A 17,083-nucleotide genomic window follows, 5' to 3' on the forward strand; every position below is an offset into this window, starting at 1 on the left:
AAATGACAGCCAGACTACTCGGACCTCTTGGCATCAGGGTAGCCCACAAACCCACCAACACGCTAAAACAGCAGCTAATGAACTTAAAAGACCCTGTACAGACAACAAATAAAACAAACGCCATCTGCAAAATACCTTGCAAGAACTGTGACAAACACTACATTGGACAAACTGGCAGAAAGCTAGCCACCAGGATACATGAACATCAACTAGCCACAAAACGACATGACCCACTATCACTAGTATCTTTATGTACAGATGAGGAAGGACACCACTTTGATTGGGACAAAACATCCATCCTAGGACAAGCCAAACAGAGACACGCACAAGAATTCCTAGAAGCATGTCATTCCAACCGGAACTCCATCAACAAACACATTGATTTGGAGCCAATCTACCATCCTCTGAGAAAAAGAACAGGAAATGACATCACCAACGCAGGAAATGACATCACCAACCCAAGAAACCTAACCAGATAAATAGAAAGCGGGACATAACACCAGCGCTTCACTGGATGCTCACTGATGATGTTACCTAGAATGGTGACAAAATGTCTGAAAACTGACCTTCCAGCTCAGCGAGCAAACTCACATCCATAGTCTCCTTTGTTTAAGCACAGGACTTTGGTACTGGATTTAACCTTCTCATGTTTCATTTGTATTTTAAATTTGAGTCAGTTTATATGCAAAAAATAGGGAGAGGGTGGGGTAGGGAGTAAACGATACGATAGAGACCAAAGAGAGAGAAAGACGGTTGGACAGACAAAGGAGTTGCTAATGCTCAGGCTGGGAGGGTGAATAGTTGTTAATGGGGAGTGTTAGTGACTAACAACAGGGGGTGTGTAGTGGCAGGCTATATGGTAACAAGGCCTGGTGCGTGGGGTGGGTTCTAGGACATGTGAGTGTTTTGGCCCTAAAATTATTTAACTCCATATTGAGTCTGGAGAGCTTTCGGGTCCCCATGCGGAAAATGAGGTGTTGTTCCTCCAGCTTGTGTTGGGCTTCACCCATCATTTTCCAGCCTTCCTATGTCCTGAAGAATAGTCATTGAATTTGAAATGTTACCTCTTTTTCTCTTTCTGCAGGTGCTGCCAGACCTGTTGAATTTCTCCGCAATTTCTCTCTTTACTTTGTTACATATTACAACACCTGACCATAAATCTCAATTGAACTTATGGGAATTTATATAGTTGTTAAATATCGAAAAGGACTGATCTTCAGGACAACTGCACACTCTGGTCAGTTTCAGTAAATATTTCAACTATCTATTGGCGTTCTCCCTCAGAATGAGCACTATCTTATGCATAGTCAGTATAGAAGTTCTATTTTTTATTCGGTCCTGAAATGAGAATTTATTGTTCATCCCTCCTTGCTCTTGAGGAGAAGATAGTGATCTGCCTTCTTGAGCTACTACAATCCATTTGATATATCTACATGAACATTAGAGAATGAGTTCCAGGGTTTTGACTTAGTGATACTGAATAAACCGAGATATATTTCCAAATCAGCTGCTGAATTGCTTGGAAAGGAGCATGCAGATATATTCCCAAATATTTGCTACCCTTGGCTTTCTAGATAGTCGTTATTGTGTATTTGTAAGATTTTGTCTGAGGAGCTTTGGTGGAGTTTCACTCTGCATCTTATAAATGATAGGACTGCTGCTATCACGTCACGTCAAAAGTAGAATATGTTTGTGAATGCGGTATCAAAGAAATGGGTTTTTTTGTCCTGGATGCTTTCAAACCTCATGAATGTTGATACAGCTACACTTATCTAAGCATATGAGTAGTATTCCATCACACTGCTGACTTGTAGATTGACTTTGGGGAGTCAGGAGGTGAGATGTTCGCTGCAGGATTCATAACTTCTGACCCGCTCTTGTAGCTGTTGTATTTGTAAGGCTAATCCAATTCAGTTTCTGGTCACTGATAATCTGCAAGATGCTGATAATGGGGCACTCAGCAATGATAATGCCATTGAATGTCAAGGGCTGATGTTAAAATTGTCTCTTGTTGGAGATGGTTATTGCCTTGTACTTGCGTGGCACGAATGTTATTTGCAAATTGTTAATTATTCTGGTTTCGGCCTTCTGCCAAATGAGATTGTAGAGTTTACCATAAATCCAATAATTTATGCCATACCTGGCAGGTAACTATCAGGACTGATTTGCTGCAAGAAAGATCAATAATTGTGATGGTGCAATGACGTATCCCAGTTTGATACCTGTTTTGACAGAGTTGTGGCAATGGTGTTTGTTTTATTCATTTGTGGGATACGGGCATTGATGTCTCGTTCAGTATTTATTGTCCATGTCTAGTAGCCTGTTCCCACGCTGTAGGGAATCTAATCTAATCCAATCTAGCCCTTGAATTGATTGGCTTTGTTAGGTTATTTCAAAAGTCAAAATCTTTGGCACAACAGAGCTAATATCTGTCCTTCTGTATGCAAACATGTGAGCCCTCAGAATCAGTGAGCAAGTTTTGGGGGAAACAATCCACAACAGGTGCTGCAACATAAGGAAGGGAAAGAACAGTTTTCAACTTAATCTTGGAGCAGAAAGTTGGTGAGAATGGGTCCCTTTTTCAAAGAAACAAAGCTTGAGGGAAGTGAAAAATCAAAAATCGCCAGTGGATGCCTAACTGCTGCAAGTCCATTCCAAGATACTCTCAAAATTGACTGAAGGTTAATTTTGTTTGCAAGAAGGCTGCATTTCTACTGAGAGTGCAGTACAATATATAACCATGACATTAGATTTTTAGTTGCATTAAAAAATTAATAACTTTCCAGATGTTTCACTTGATATAGTGGGTATCCAGTAAGTGCAGTCAATGTTATTTTTACTTTTTTTACAGTAAAAAAGTCATTAAACACAAAATCATGGTCAGGTCAACCTTTGCTTTGGTCACTGGGACATTCATTTGTTTTTAAGTTAAGGTTCTTACAGGGGTCAGAACAATACTGTTGAATCATGATGAATTTCAGTGATTGCCAAACATGTTGGACATTGTTTAATGGTGTTACTTTCATTCCTGTTTTTTCTGGTTAATTTGTACTTGATGTTTCTTGAGCTTGGTGTCATTTGGCCCAGTCAGAAGCTTCAAATTTTCTCTGTACGTTTTGTGGCTTTCAGTTCCTTTGTCTGTCACCTTGAGTTCCAATATAAAATGAATGAGTTTGTGGTCAGACCAGCAGACCTCGACCTGCATGCATAGCATGTGTCATCTGCACATCTTTGCATTCTCTTTGGATGACTACCACATTGTTCTACAAGTGCTAATGCTTCAATTTTGGTTATTGTCAGAGTGTCTTGAAATGTTTCTTTTTTCTTCACGGTGAGGGTATTAGTGACCATGTTTGGTGCATTGTACATTTGGTTGGATGTACACTGTTAAGATTAGACTTTCCAACACTAAGCTTTCTCATGGTGCTCGGCCAAAGGTCATGGTTGTCCCAACCCTGGCATTTGAATCACCGAAAAATTTGATCTTGATAGAGCTGCCAAAGTTACATCAAGCTTGGAAGAGAGGTTTCTTGCACTTTTTCCCTGGAGTCCAAATTAGGTGCATAAGTACGAATGAAGCTGGCAATCTTTGAGCCCAAAGTTGAGTGCAATAAAAAATCTCACTGGGATTTCATGCAATTTACTCATGAGTTTGTCCCTGATGACAAAGCTGACTTCATGAATTCTGTACCTCTCCTGTGGTTCACAACCTTAACATGCCAGAGAAGCATAGATACTCTAACAATCCTTCAAGCAATGCCATCAGCTGCTCCTTCTCCTGTTACAGCCACAAATGCCGACAAGGTCAGAGGGAGGTGCCAGATAAATTGCGGTCCAAAAATTGATCAATGGCAAAATAGATGAAGAAAGGCTGTGCTGCTCATCAGCAGCAAAGGTGGTCAAAAGATGCTCCAGTAAAATAGCCCCAATCATTGAGTTCAACACATCACTGAAATCTGGCCACCAACCATTCATGATCAGAGAGCCTGACAGCCAACCAAGGTGCTCATGTTTAACAAAGTCATGTGTTTAACACTATCCAGGACAAAGCAGCCACTTGATAGGCACTACATCACCAAATATTCATTACTTCCACCATGGGTGCAGTGGCAGCAGTGTGAAAAAAGACAGAGTGTTGGGGAAGTAAAGCAGATCCATAGAGAAAAACAAGTTAACATTTCAACCTTTATGACTTTTTGTCAGGATAGCAGCACTGTATACTATTTACAAGATGCAGTGCAGAAATTCACTAAGGCTCCGGCGATAGCAATTTCCAAACCCATGATACCATTACCGCAAATGGACAATCAGGATGATGTTTCTCTACTCAAGGATGGAAATGCTATCCATCAAAGATGGAGCAAACTTTCAGCAACTCTACAACCATGAATCCATACTGGCACCAATTCCCTCCACTCTATTCTTTAATGAGGAATCCGTGGATGAGTCCCTGTCAATGCGAAAGTTGCAACAAGCAATGAAACAGATGTTAGCCAATTGTATTTCAGCAGAGGTTTACAAATCTGGTGCACCTTTATTCAATTATAAGAAAAACACCAAAATCAACACTTGAACCTCTGCACCCATCAAACTGATCAAATTTAAATCAATAAGATGCAAGGCTATGCGGATTGTGCTTTAAATACTTGGCTATCCAAGGAAATTCTTCACAATCCTATAATTACTTCAGGGTAATATGACTGCAATTGGTTTGAGTAAATGTCTTCAAAATCTGAGATAACCATGTGTGGGGCTGGATGAACACAGCAGGCCAAGCAGCATCTCAGGAGCACAAAAGCTAACTTTTCAGGCCTAGGCCTTTCGCCGGCATCTTCAAATTCTGATACTGCATACAATTCTAGTTGGCCTTCAATAGGAAGGATGTTGTTAAACTTGAGAGAGTGCAGAAAATATTCACAAGGTTGAATAGGTTGGGGCTTTTTACCCCTGGAACATCGGAGGCTAAAGGGTTACATAGAACATAGAAAAATACTACACAGTACAGGCCCTTCGGCCCACGATGTTGTGCCGTGGAATAATCCTAATCCAAAAATAAAATAACCTAACCTACATTGCCCTCAATTCACTGCTGTCCATGTGCATGCCCAGCAGTCGCTTAAATGTCACTAATGACTCCGCTTCCACGACTACCACTGGTAAACTATTCCATGCGCTCACAACTCTCTGGATGAAGAACATCCCTCTGACGTCTCCTCTATACCTTCCTCCTAACACCTAAAACTATGAGCCCTCGTGGCAGTCAATCCTGCCCTGGGGAAAAGTCTCTGGCTATCGACTCTATCCATGCCTCTCATTATCTTGTACACCTCGATCAGGTCACCTCTCTTCCTCCTTCTCTCCAGAGAGAAAAGTCCGAGCTCAGTCAACCTCTCCTCGTAAGACAAGCCCTCCAGCCCAGGCAGCATCCTGGTAAACCTCCTTTGCACCCTCTCCAAAGCCTCCACATCTTTCCTATAATTGGGCGACCAGAACTGGACACAATATTCCAAGTGTGGTCTCACCAGGGTTTTGAAGAGCTGCAACATAACCTCACGGCTCTTAAGCTCGATCTCCCTGTTAATGAAAGCCAAAACACCATATGCTTTCTTAACAACCTTATCCACCTGGGTGGCACCTGGGTTACTTTATAGAGAGTTAAAAAATCATGAGGGGCATGGATAGGATGAATAGCCAAGATCTTTTTTCCAGGGTGAGGGAGTTCAAAACTAGTGGGCATTGGTTTAAAGTGAGAGGGGAAAGATTTAAAAAGGCCATGAGGTCAAAACTTTTCTCACAGAGGGTGGTGCGTGTATGGAACAAACTGCTAGAGGAAAAGATGGAGGTGTGTATACTTCAACATTTTAAAGGGCACCTGCATGAGTATATGAATAGGCTCAGAGAGATATAGGCCAAATGCTAGTCAGACTGGGATGTTTGGTCAAAGCGGATGAATTGGACCGAAGGGCCTGTGTCATATGCAGTATGACAGAATGACTCCATGATCTGGGAGAGTGATACCAGCCTCAAAATATTAGCTCTGTTTCTGTTTATGTTTCTACAGATACTGCCAGACCTGCTGAACTTTTCCAGCATTCTTCTGTATTTGTTTCAGATTTCCTGCATCTGTGGTATTTTGCCTTTATTTGAGTATGCTTATAGAAAACTCCTCAAAACTTTGGGCAAAACTCCTGCAAGTGTCAATGGATTGAACTGTAGCTTGGTAGGCAAAAAAAAATTCCCGTTCTGTCCTTTTTTTTCTTAACTCTCTCAAGTGGTAAAAATTTCAGGACAGAACAAAGAAAGTGCTATAAAGACACGCCAAAACACTTCTGAAAGCTCAACTATATTGAAATTAATGACTAGAAACAGATTTTTTTAACATCATTTAAAATAGTGGCTATTTGTTCGTCAAGCTGATTCATGCTTTGAGTCATGAAATCTTAATATTGAGTGAGAGTGGGAAGCGGGAAAGAAAGAAAAGGAAACATGTTCATATATTGGATCCTACCATTTCATGTGACATCTTGCCCCAAGTGCCTAAATAACTGGTAGCCTGAGATTTGGCTCATTCATGAAGACCAATAGCAGAAATTTGCACTCTGGTTGGATGTCACCTCTAAACAGTGGGATGGTCAATGATAGACGGCAGATGTCCTTTATACGTTTTCACTTTACCACCAGAAACTATAACGATTGCCAAGTTCTTTATCTGCTTGATGGTCTGGCTAAGGACAACATGTTCATTATCTCGGCTACAATATCATGGGCTGCTACCACTGTTCATCTCACAAGTTGTTCTGAGTTATCTATTAATGACTTGATATTCCAAGATCCTGTATTGGTTTTTCTTGAGTGGGTTTCAGGCTTTTTGGTGATCCTGGTGAGAGTGGTTTTCCAGACAGACTTGGAATGAGTCAGGTTAGTTTCAGAACACTCTTTCTAGCCTATTCCCCTGATGGGGTGACCAGACCCAATCCTGAAGAGTATTGCTCATACACAGCTACAACTGCCAAGACATACTTCTTCCTTGTTTACAAGTGGAGCAGTTAATTTGGAACAGATATCACATCCTACCCCTGTTACCACTAGGTCATTGCAAAAGGATTTGAAGAAGCCTTCTTGCTGTGGAAGGAGCTCTGCATGGTGTCTTTGAAGGAAGTAGAACTCCCAACTGCACTATCATGGCAAGCCACTGCCTGTTCTCAATAATCAGGCAAGCTGGTATAATTGAGTACAATACCCTGCCGCAATCATTCAACTGCTTTCACATGCAGCCTTCAGCTAATCTAGCAAGGAAATTTTTGCATCTGACTTATTGAATGGTGGGCCCTTGCTCCCCATGTCACAGGGTGCTGTAAAGTTGGGATGTGGCATTTTGAATTATGCAGAGCCATGCCCCTCTGTCTCAGCCCCTAGCTAAACACCTTGCCATCATAGCCCACAACTGTGTGTTCATCAGGACAGGTTTGACTTTTTTGTAGCTATATTTAAACTATCATTGGGAAAGGGGGAAATTATGCTAAAATGCTCATTCAATCATTATGAGCAACTTCCTTTGTGTTCAGCAGTAAACATCATTTCTTCTCTACTCATTAAAAAATCCAGGTCATTGGAATACTAGATGAAGTCTATTTGCAGAGATCCAATGCAATCCCTTTCAGAAACTCAGCAGACTAATCACATAAACACAGTGGCTACACGAGTAGGCCAAAGGCTAAGAATAATGTGATGACTAACTTACCTCCTGACTCCCAAAAGCTTGTCCTTCATATACAAGGTACTAGTCAGGAGTGTGATGGAATACTCTCCACTTGCCCGGATAGGTACAGCACACCCAGAAGCCATCCAGGAAAAAGCAGCCTGCTTAATTGGCACCACATTCACAAACATCCACTCCATCCTCCACCTATGCTCAGTCACAGCAGTGTGTACTATTTACAAGATGTTTGGCAGAAATTCACCAAAGGTCCTTTGACAGCACTTTGTGAAACCACAACCACTACCATTTAGAACGACATGAGTAGCGAATACATGGGAACTCTACCAGCTGCAAGTTCCCCTCCAAGCCATTTATCATTCTGACTTGGAAATATATCACTGTTCCCTCACTGTCCCTTGGTCAAAGTCCAAATATCTAAGGGCATTGTGGATCAACCCACAGCATAGACATTGTAATAGTTCAATACGACAGCTATCTACGATCTTCTGAAGGGTAACTAGGGACGAGCAATAAATGCTGCCAAGCCAGCTACACCCATGTTCTACAAGTGGAAAAAAAATTAATATATATTGTAAACAGTTGTGGTCCCAGCACTAATCTCCATGAAACCCAATGGCTATACATAACCTACCCGAAAAAAGAACCACTTATCCCCATTCACTGTTTCCCACACCTTAGCCAATTCTCTATCCATGCCAATGGACTATCTCCAATAACTTGGGCTGTTATCTCATGACTTAACCTTTTATAAGGTACCTTGTCAAACACTTTCTGGAAGTACAAATACATCTACTGACTCCTCTCTATCCACTCTGGTTAGGGCCTCCTTGAAAAAAAAGCAATTAATCAGACACACAATTTCCTTTCACGAAGCCATGCTGACTCTGCTTAATTAGTTTAGGTTATGATATTCAAATAAGTCACTATCTGTTATTTGATTCAAAATCTTTCTGAAACATGCCATATGGTGTTATATAACAGCAATGTTTTCATTTCTACATTCAGATATAGCTAAATGTGTCTTTAATTTGCCAGATTTTGTTTACAACTATAATAATGCTGAGAACTAAACATTAATCCCTCTGAATGTTTACAGTTCTTGTATTATGCCAGGAAGAAAAAGAGCACAAATTTTTGAAACAAGACACAAAAGGTACTAAATCGAGGCTTAAATTCTGAAGTTGATAAATGAAGAAACTAAACAGAATTCATTGCCATTGGCCATTTTACTTCTGCCTTTCTGTAACTGTGGAGGCAAGTAAATGGGGATAAGTGGTTCTTTCTTCAGGTTGGCTACGTATCGCCATTGGGTTTCATGGAGATTAGTGCTGGGACCACAACTGTTTACAATATATATTAATTTTTTTTCCACAGTGTTTTTTTTCTGGTAAGTATATTTTAAATTCATTTACTTGCCTCCACAGTTACAGGAAGGCAGAAGTAAAATGGTCAATGGCAATGAATTCTTTTTAGTTTCTTCATTTATCAACTTCAGAATTTAAGCCTTGATTTAGTACCTCTTGTGTCTTTTGTTTCAAAAAAGAACAAGTTACTTTTGACAAAATTAAAGAGTTCATAATAGCTTTTGCAATACCACAGTGTTAGTTGAATTATTACCCAGCCTGACATAAATTTAGGGCATCACACTAACACAGATGAAAGGAGTGTTGTATTTACATTTTGCCAAGAAAACTGTGTTTTCCTCGATGATCCAGTATAAGCTCTCAACTCACCTTTGCTCTGACCAATCACAACACTCACACTATTAATGCATTTAGCATGCTAAGTAACATGTTAATGATGCACAATCTCATTTGAATTCTCTGCTGCAATGAAACACTCCGCAAAATCCATGGGAATTGGCAGTAGAGACAGAGCAAAGACCTGATGGAGACAGTACAAAGCCAGATTCAGGAAGCAAAGATTGACAGTTGAAGCTTGATATAATGCAGGGAAACGTTTTTGGAACAACATAAAAAGGTCCTCACTGAATAGTGCAGGAGAAGACCTGGAAGAAGACTGCTTCCAGAAATCTATGAATAATTCCCAGGCTAAGGTTGACTTGTTAGGTAGGGTCTGTTGTTGCCAACAAAGATAAGAAGAATCAGCTGATCACAAACAACGAAGCGAGAAACAGAGAGTGCACCAACTAGGACAAATGTGATCTATTTCTATGTCATTCTATTCTGTAGCAGTAGGATATGATAATCATCAACAAGGAGAAGTTCAAAAGTGCATATTTATTAAAATTAGCTTTTTTAATGTGAATACAGTCAGGTAGAAAATTGCATATGATTACATGACAGAATTATTCCACACAGCACCCAATTTAATCAGTGATGCATTTCTGATTCTGATAAAGCTCATACTACAGGTTAACAAACAATGATCATGTTGTCTAGAATGTTCACCTAATTGAGATAATCAATATATGCATTAACCTACACCAAAGTGTGTAGTATGTAGTTAAATGTTCGTAATTACCGGTCACTAATTGTATTAATTAATTGATAATAAACTGGGCTATTTTATGCAAACCATCATGACATAATGAACATGAAAAGGTCATTCATCTCATTGAGACCTCTCGAACCAACAGACCAGATAAATTCTACACAACCAAAGACTGTTCTTAATTAATTTAATTCCCTGTAGGAGGTAAACGCAGACAAATGAAACTGCCAGGGTCAAAATGAAATATGAAATAACTAAGTAAAACATCATGATTTCAACTAAATACCTAGAGAGGTGTTGCTGCACTTTTTGCTGTGGGTAACTGAAACTTTTGATCATGTTCCTATGTGTAAATCACCCCAATTTCAATGCTTTTACTCACATGTAAACAACATGCCAACTCCCTGATGGAGCATGAAAATCGAGTTGCTGATTACAATTTAAGTTACTTAAGCATGCCTTTAAACCTCTTTATCAATGATGGAGAAAGACCAAGAGATACCCAGCTAATAACCTGAAGTATGTGAGATTGTGAATGACAAGTTAAATGACCAAGTACTGGAGGTTACAAACAATGACGTTCAGGAAACTAGGGATGACTTATACAGGGCAGAAAGACACCTTCTTTTCAAAGGTGCCTCCACATGTACTCTCTGGCTCTGCAGCTGGGATGGAGGGACACTGCTTGGTAGAGGAGCGTGTTTGTCGTGCAGAGTTTGTAAGGTGACTCCAGAGGGTTTGTGTCTGGGTGACCCAAACATGCAGAGGGCCTTCCTCATTGTGAACTTCCAAGGAATGAAGGGTGGGTGAAGGCAGATGGAGTTGGATGGCCCAGCACCTCTGGAGGGTACTGAATGGGGACATTTTAGGGGGATATGTCTGCTTGCATCCTGGCACCACTCTGTCTCTTTGTGAGGAAGGTGCACCTGGAGTTCTTGCCAGGTTCTCCAATTCCATTGCCATGCTCTTACTCCTGAGGACCAATGGCTGGTCAATGGAGTGCAGGTCTCTAGAAGACCCTAAGAGTGGTTGACCTTGGCTCTTTATGCCAGCTGCTAACCTATCCATGGAGATAGACAATCACATGACTCACTGCACAGCTACAACCTTTAGGCAATAAATGCTATTATATCCCATGTACCAATTACAGTTCCCGTTCCTCTCTGTGGATGAAGTCTCTGATTGCCAAAACCACAAGATCCTCTCCCACCTGGAGCTGAGTAGGTGCCTAGCCTCTGGCAACCCTCCAAAGTGCCAGTGGCCTGGAGCATTATATCCTCGATCAGCTGCAGAGCTATCACAGCAAGGTACTCACTAGATTATGATCCCATACTTTGTAAGCCTAATATTCAGAACAAGGTGTTGGTACCTGAGGTGGTGGTGGGTGCAGGAGGCAACCTTGTCAGTGCTTCCTCTAAGGTCTTGGTCCCCTTGCCCTCAGAGGTCAAAAAGGTGGCTTCCAGAGGAACTCAGGTTTGAGTTTAAATTATAACAGAACCTACAGCGGATGAGGGAAGATCTTGAAGACAATAGATACAGTGGCAGCGCGTGAGCACTGGTGGGAGGTGGGCACAGTAGCAGAGGTAGAATGAGCACAAGACAGCGATGCAATGACAGTAACACAACTTGGCCCCTACTATAAGCCAGAGACATTATGGTTAATTCTGAAAAGTAAAGTCGTATTTTCCAAAATTTTCTTCCAAAGATGCGGGGTTTGTCTCATGAAGAGAGATTTGAGCCAATCTAAGCCAATGGGTGGCACAGTGTTCAGTGGTTAGCACTGCAGCCTCACAGCGCCAGGGACCTGGGTTTGATTCCAGCCTCGGGCAACTGTCTGTGCGGAGTTTGCTCATTCTCCCCGTGTCTGCGTGGGTTTCCTCCGGGTGCTCCGGTTTCCTCCCACAGTCCAAATATGTGCAGGCTAGGTGGATTGGCCATGCTAAATTGCCCATAGTGTTCAGGGGTGTGTGGGTTATAGGGGGATGGGTCTGGCTGGGATGCTCCAAGGGGCAGTGTGGACTTGTTGGGCCAACGGCCCTGTTTCCACACTGTAGGGAATCTAATACTCTCTGGAGCTTTGAAGTATGAGATGAAATCTAATTGTGGAATATTAAAATGCGAAAGCATTTAACAAAGCAGTTGTGGAAAGGATATTTCCTCACGTGGGGCAATCTAGAATGAAAGGTCACATAATAAGTAGCAGGTTTAAAACAGAAATGAGGAAAAATTACTTCTCTGGGGTATAGATGGATTTTTGATGAGTAATGGGTTGAAGGGGTATGGAGAGCTGGCAGGAAAGTGGAGTTGAGGCCAAGCCTGAACTTATTGAATAATGGAGCAGGCTAGAGGGGCTGCATTGCGTCCCCTTGCCCCTGGTACTTAACAAGTAAAATCTCCTTTACCTGCATTCAAATTTGCTACGGCAGGATTTACTCATGTTTTACCACTTACCTCCCTGGTGGCTTCTACTCTTCTGTGCCAATAATTCAAATTCAGCTCAGGTGTATGTCTGAAATCCTCAGCCTGGGATTGGACTGCCCTTCTGGGTCAGAACACTGAATGGTACATAAACTCTCTGTTTGATTCTGTGTCCTGTCTCCGAGTGGTAACATGACAATATTGATGTGATAGGTTCATCGCGCAAGTCCAGCGGCAAAATACTCAATGTTGTGTGTGAATCTGTTCAGTAAGTTTTCATTTGGAATCAATCCTGGAAGATGATGCCAAGTGGCGCTTATCTTTTTGAAACCACTTTTCAATCCCAGTTAATCAACCCTCTGCACTAAGGCACAGTCTTTAGTTTGGAGAGGTACCCGCTGACGATATTGTCAGGGCAATCAATGGGAATGCATTAGGATGTAAATCATGTGAAACTATATTCAGCATTGCAGAAATTAACCAACTTGATAAAATCGATTGTGTCCATATTCCGTCATAACTTCAGATCTGGTAAAATTCTGCCATGAAAATCATGTTAGAAATTTTATGTTATCACCATTTTTCCCGCTACGATGGGTCACGTTTTCTATGCGCTGACAAATTAAAACGACTGCCAGAGGTGATCACTCCGAAATTGTTTGATGTTCGACATTCAAAGGTTTTCTATCACGTATTCAGTCGAATCACAATAGGCTACGTTGGACCAATATCAAATACCGTATGCCCGCGCCACTTAATAAATCAGCGTTAATCCCCACAAACATTAATTACGAAAACGGAATGGTTTTCTAATTAAATGAATGTCAATTTATTTGGAAGAGGAAATGATTCGACGAAGTAATGCTACACATTAAAAAAAATCTTTCTTTCCACTATAGATTTCGAATGAGGATGGGTGCAAGAATCTCACAACAGGAATAAATTTACGATGAGAAAAATAATTGCTCGTCGTCGGATGTTGGGCAATACTGTCATGGGATTCTTCTTGTTCCTTCCGAAATCAGGAAATGAAACTGCACCATTGTCTAAACATTAATCCTATACTTGACTCTCAAACTCTGGTAGAACTTTTATCAGTGCCTGGAATATTCTATGCAATGCTCTGCTTGGAGATGTGGTGGAGGAAGGTTCAGTGGAAGCATTCAAGACGGCATCGGATGATTATTTGGATTGAAATAGAGGGCGAGGGTATGGGTGAAGCAGGAGATTAACGCTGTTGCTGCTCGTTTGAAGAGCTAGTGCAGAAAGGATGGGCCAAATGCTCTCCTTCTGGGGAGTAACTGTTCTGTGGATCTGTGATGGTGACTGAGACACCCATTAAATTGGCCAGTGTTTCGTGTTCTTGCTGAGAAATTTCGAGCGTTTGTGTTATTATGTCCCAGACCAATCCCTACCCTCAAAAATTATATTAAAAAGATAGTCCAGGCGCCAACGTTTTCTTATTTTAAAGATACATTTAAGGTGGTGTGCTCCTGACGTAATTTTATTGGTCAAACTATTCAACTTTAAGCAAAACATACTTTACTTTTACATTACAGTTAAAATAGAGACAAAATGAAAAGAAGAGGATTGGCTTGACCATAACTCCATTGAAAGGCTTAATGAAATAGCATATACATTAACTACAACTAATTAACTTCCAATATAGTAACATCCCATAAACACACCCTTGACAAAGGTGAATTCAGTCAAATAGATTGCCTCCCATGCAATTGTAGCAGCAGGAAGAGAACCCTGCTGTAATAGAAAAATGAATAAGAGCTTCCACATCCACCTTCAAGACCCCAGTAACTGCAGAAGGCTAAAACTGAAAACCTTGGCTCTGTGGGAAATGGATCCCACCCATTCAGGCTGCTTCCATTGTTCCAATTTATATTTTTTTTAACCTATGGCCTCGCAAGGTGTTAACTTTATTGGCTTTGAGAAGACCACTTGATATCTCTGTCTCAACGTATCTTCATATAAAAACGACAAAATGCACTTCTTGAAGCTTTGTATTTCCCTAATTATATTCCCTACAAGTATGTGGTATTGGTGCGTTTTGATTTGATACAAGGAGACTGGAAAGTGTGTCATATCAGTCGTAAGTCATTCAAGGAAGGTCAGTTAGTTTAGTTGGAAAGATGGCAAGTTTGCATGTAGAGTGATACCAGAGGGGTGTGTTCAATTCTTGCACTGGTCGAGGTTACATGAAGAGTTCTATTTATTAGCCTCTCCCCTGGCCTGAAGCATATTGACCCTCAGGCTAAGCATCACTTGTCCTCCCTCTCTCTAATGATAAAGCAGCTCTATGGTCAGGCAGGGCAACAATGACCATAGGATCAATTATGTTTACCTTATTTCATGTTATGACCTGTCCACACACTTGAACTAACCATTTTGTTTTATTCACTCACAGGATAAGGGTATCGCTGGCCAGGCAGCATTTGTTGCCCAGAGACATTGTTGTGGGTCTGGAGTCATATGTAGTAAGGATGACAGTTTCCTTTCCTAAAGTCCATGAGTGAACCAGATGGGCCTTTTGACAATTGACAATGGATTTATGGTCATCGTTAGACACTTAATTCCAAATATTTTAATGAATTCGAATTCCACCATCTGTCATGGTGGGATTCGAATCTGGGTCCTCAGAACGTTACCTGGATCCCTGCATTAACAGTCCAGCGATACTTCCACTAAACCATTGCCATTCCGCTATAGATGATAGAACATCTCCATATGTTCCGCTTGAAGGACCTCTCAAGCATTTAAGATATGAATTGCTAATGAACACCGTAGTAAAGAAATGACATTTGACAACAGTCTAAGGGTTTCAGCACACACTGGCACAACTATTTTCGTCACTTCGCTGGGCTACAAACGCCAGATACTGCAGATGCCTAAAACCTGAAATAAAAGGTATAGCAAACGCTGGCAAGACTCAAAGGGGCCTGGCCCTCAGAGCTGATGAACGATTATTGATCTGAGACATTAGTTCTACTTCCCTCTCCACACGTACCGCCAGGCCTACAGGTATTCACGTTGTCTGGTGCGTTCACCACAAGGCGCTGATGTCAGTATGCTGTGTCTCATCCGGTTTGCGAGTGAAATCAATTTTAATACCAAGTCACAGAGGATGCAAAGGTTCCTCCCTGATAAAGGAAAAGTAATATTCTAAATTGTACTGATAATATTGTCACAACTGGGTATAACTGTAAGAAGGTCTCATCCAACCACTACCCAGAAGCAGATTATCAGTGAAATCCGAACTTCTGCAAATGACTCGTTTTCTGCTTTAGGTGGCTTTAGCCGATTCTGGTCTGAAATGTGCAACAGTGATCATCCGGAGCTACAACGGCCGTGTCTCGTCGCTCCACACACCGATAAGTAAAAAGTTTCTGGGGTATGGAGAAAACTAACCTGAAGACAATAATAAATTTATTACCATCTCAGTGTGAGTTGGGTATATTCATTCTCCAATCTAACAGTGCCGTACCCTATATAATTAAGCTAAGACCGTCAAAACCCATTTCCCCTTCCGTGAGAGCGGCGAATGTGTTCGAGGCTCTGACAGCGCAAACACATTCCCAATGGAACCACTATTGTTGCGTTCGCCTTGTGTAAAAATATCTTCAAATCAAATCAGACACCTTGCAAAATTCGAAATATCGCTTTTGTTACACCTCGAAGTGACCAGTACTAAGGAAGAACTGCAATGAAATGACAAATGCTATCACAATTGCCTCATCCACAAGATCTAACCGCAAACGGTGGGTTCACCTACAGCAGCCTTGAGTCGTTGAGGTTCGATTCAGAGCCCTTCAATCATATTTTATTGTACGGGCATGTTTCTCTAACCTAATGTCATGTGAATAGGTTTCCCTAAAGCTGCCTCCACCTGCCGAGTGTTTATATGTAAATACCGTCTCCCCTCTCCCAGTAAAGAGGTACTCTCGACTTGCTACCGGCTTTCATCACATCCAAACAACATGGGGCTGTATTGAACATGCAACGCCAGAATTACAGTGTGTGCGGTTACTGGTTGGAGCTTATAACCCCTCCCAGTTAAAGACATGATATTTATTCTGAACAGGCCACGTCGTTTCATTGACACTTATTTGTTTACTGAAAACCCGCAGAAATAGGGGAGAGTTAATAACGCAAAGTTATCACGAATGTTTATCAGGATGGAAGCATTGAACGTTTTCTTAATGCATCACCCGTAACAACTGAAGCTATTTGTTCCCATTTTCTAATCACTACCCTGAGCACGGTCATCTTCATTATGAGCCTTAAATGATTTGTATGATCGAGAGAGAGAGAGAAAGACTTTGTTTCAAACGATTCAGTTATCACGTCATTCACCCGAATTACATTCAGCTGGAATATTTATAAATTAATCTTTATATGATAATCTATGTGACACTTGCTTCAGGACATCAATGTGTTTGATCAGATATACACTTCTTCGTGTGCTCCTGGATTTAGGCC

General features: G+C 41.2%; 1 long non-coding RNA gene across 1 annotated transcript in view; it reads left to right on the forward strand.

The window, feature by feature from the left end:
- LOC125460223 (uncharacterized) overlaps window positions 1–14,203 on the forward strand; it is a 95,482-nt gene extending 81,279 nt beyond the window's left edge. The window contains exon 3 of the long non-coding RNA XR_007249224.1: window positions 13,492–14,203. This is a non-coding gene — a long non-coding RNA (uncharacterized LOC125460223). The remainder of the gene's footprint in view (window positions 1–13,491) is intronic.
- The last annotated feature ends 2,880 nt before the right edge of the window (window positions 14,204–17,083 follow it).

Source organism: Stegostoma tigrinum, chromosome 11 (genome assembly GCF_030684315.1).
Source record: "Stegostoma tigrinum isolate sSteTig4 chromosome 11, sSteTig4.hap1, whole genome shotgun sequence".
Lineage (NCBI taxonomy): Eukaryota > Metazoa > Chordata > Chondrichthyes > Orectolobiformes > Stegostomatidae > Stegostoma > Stegostoma tigrinum.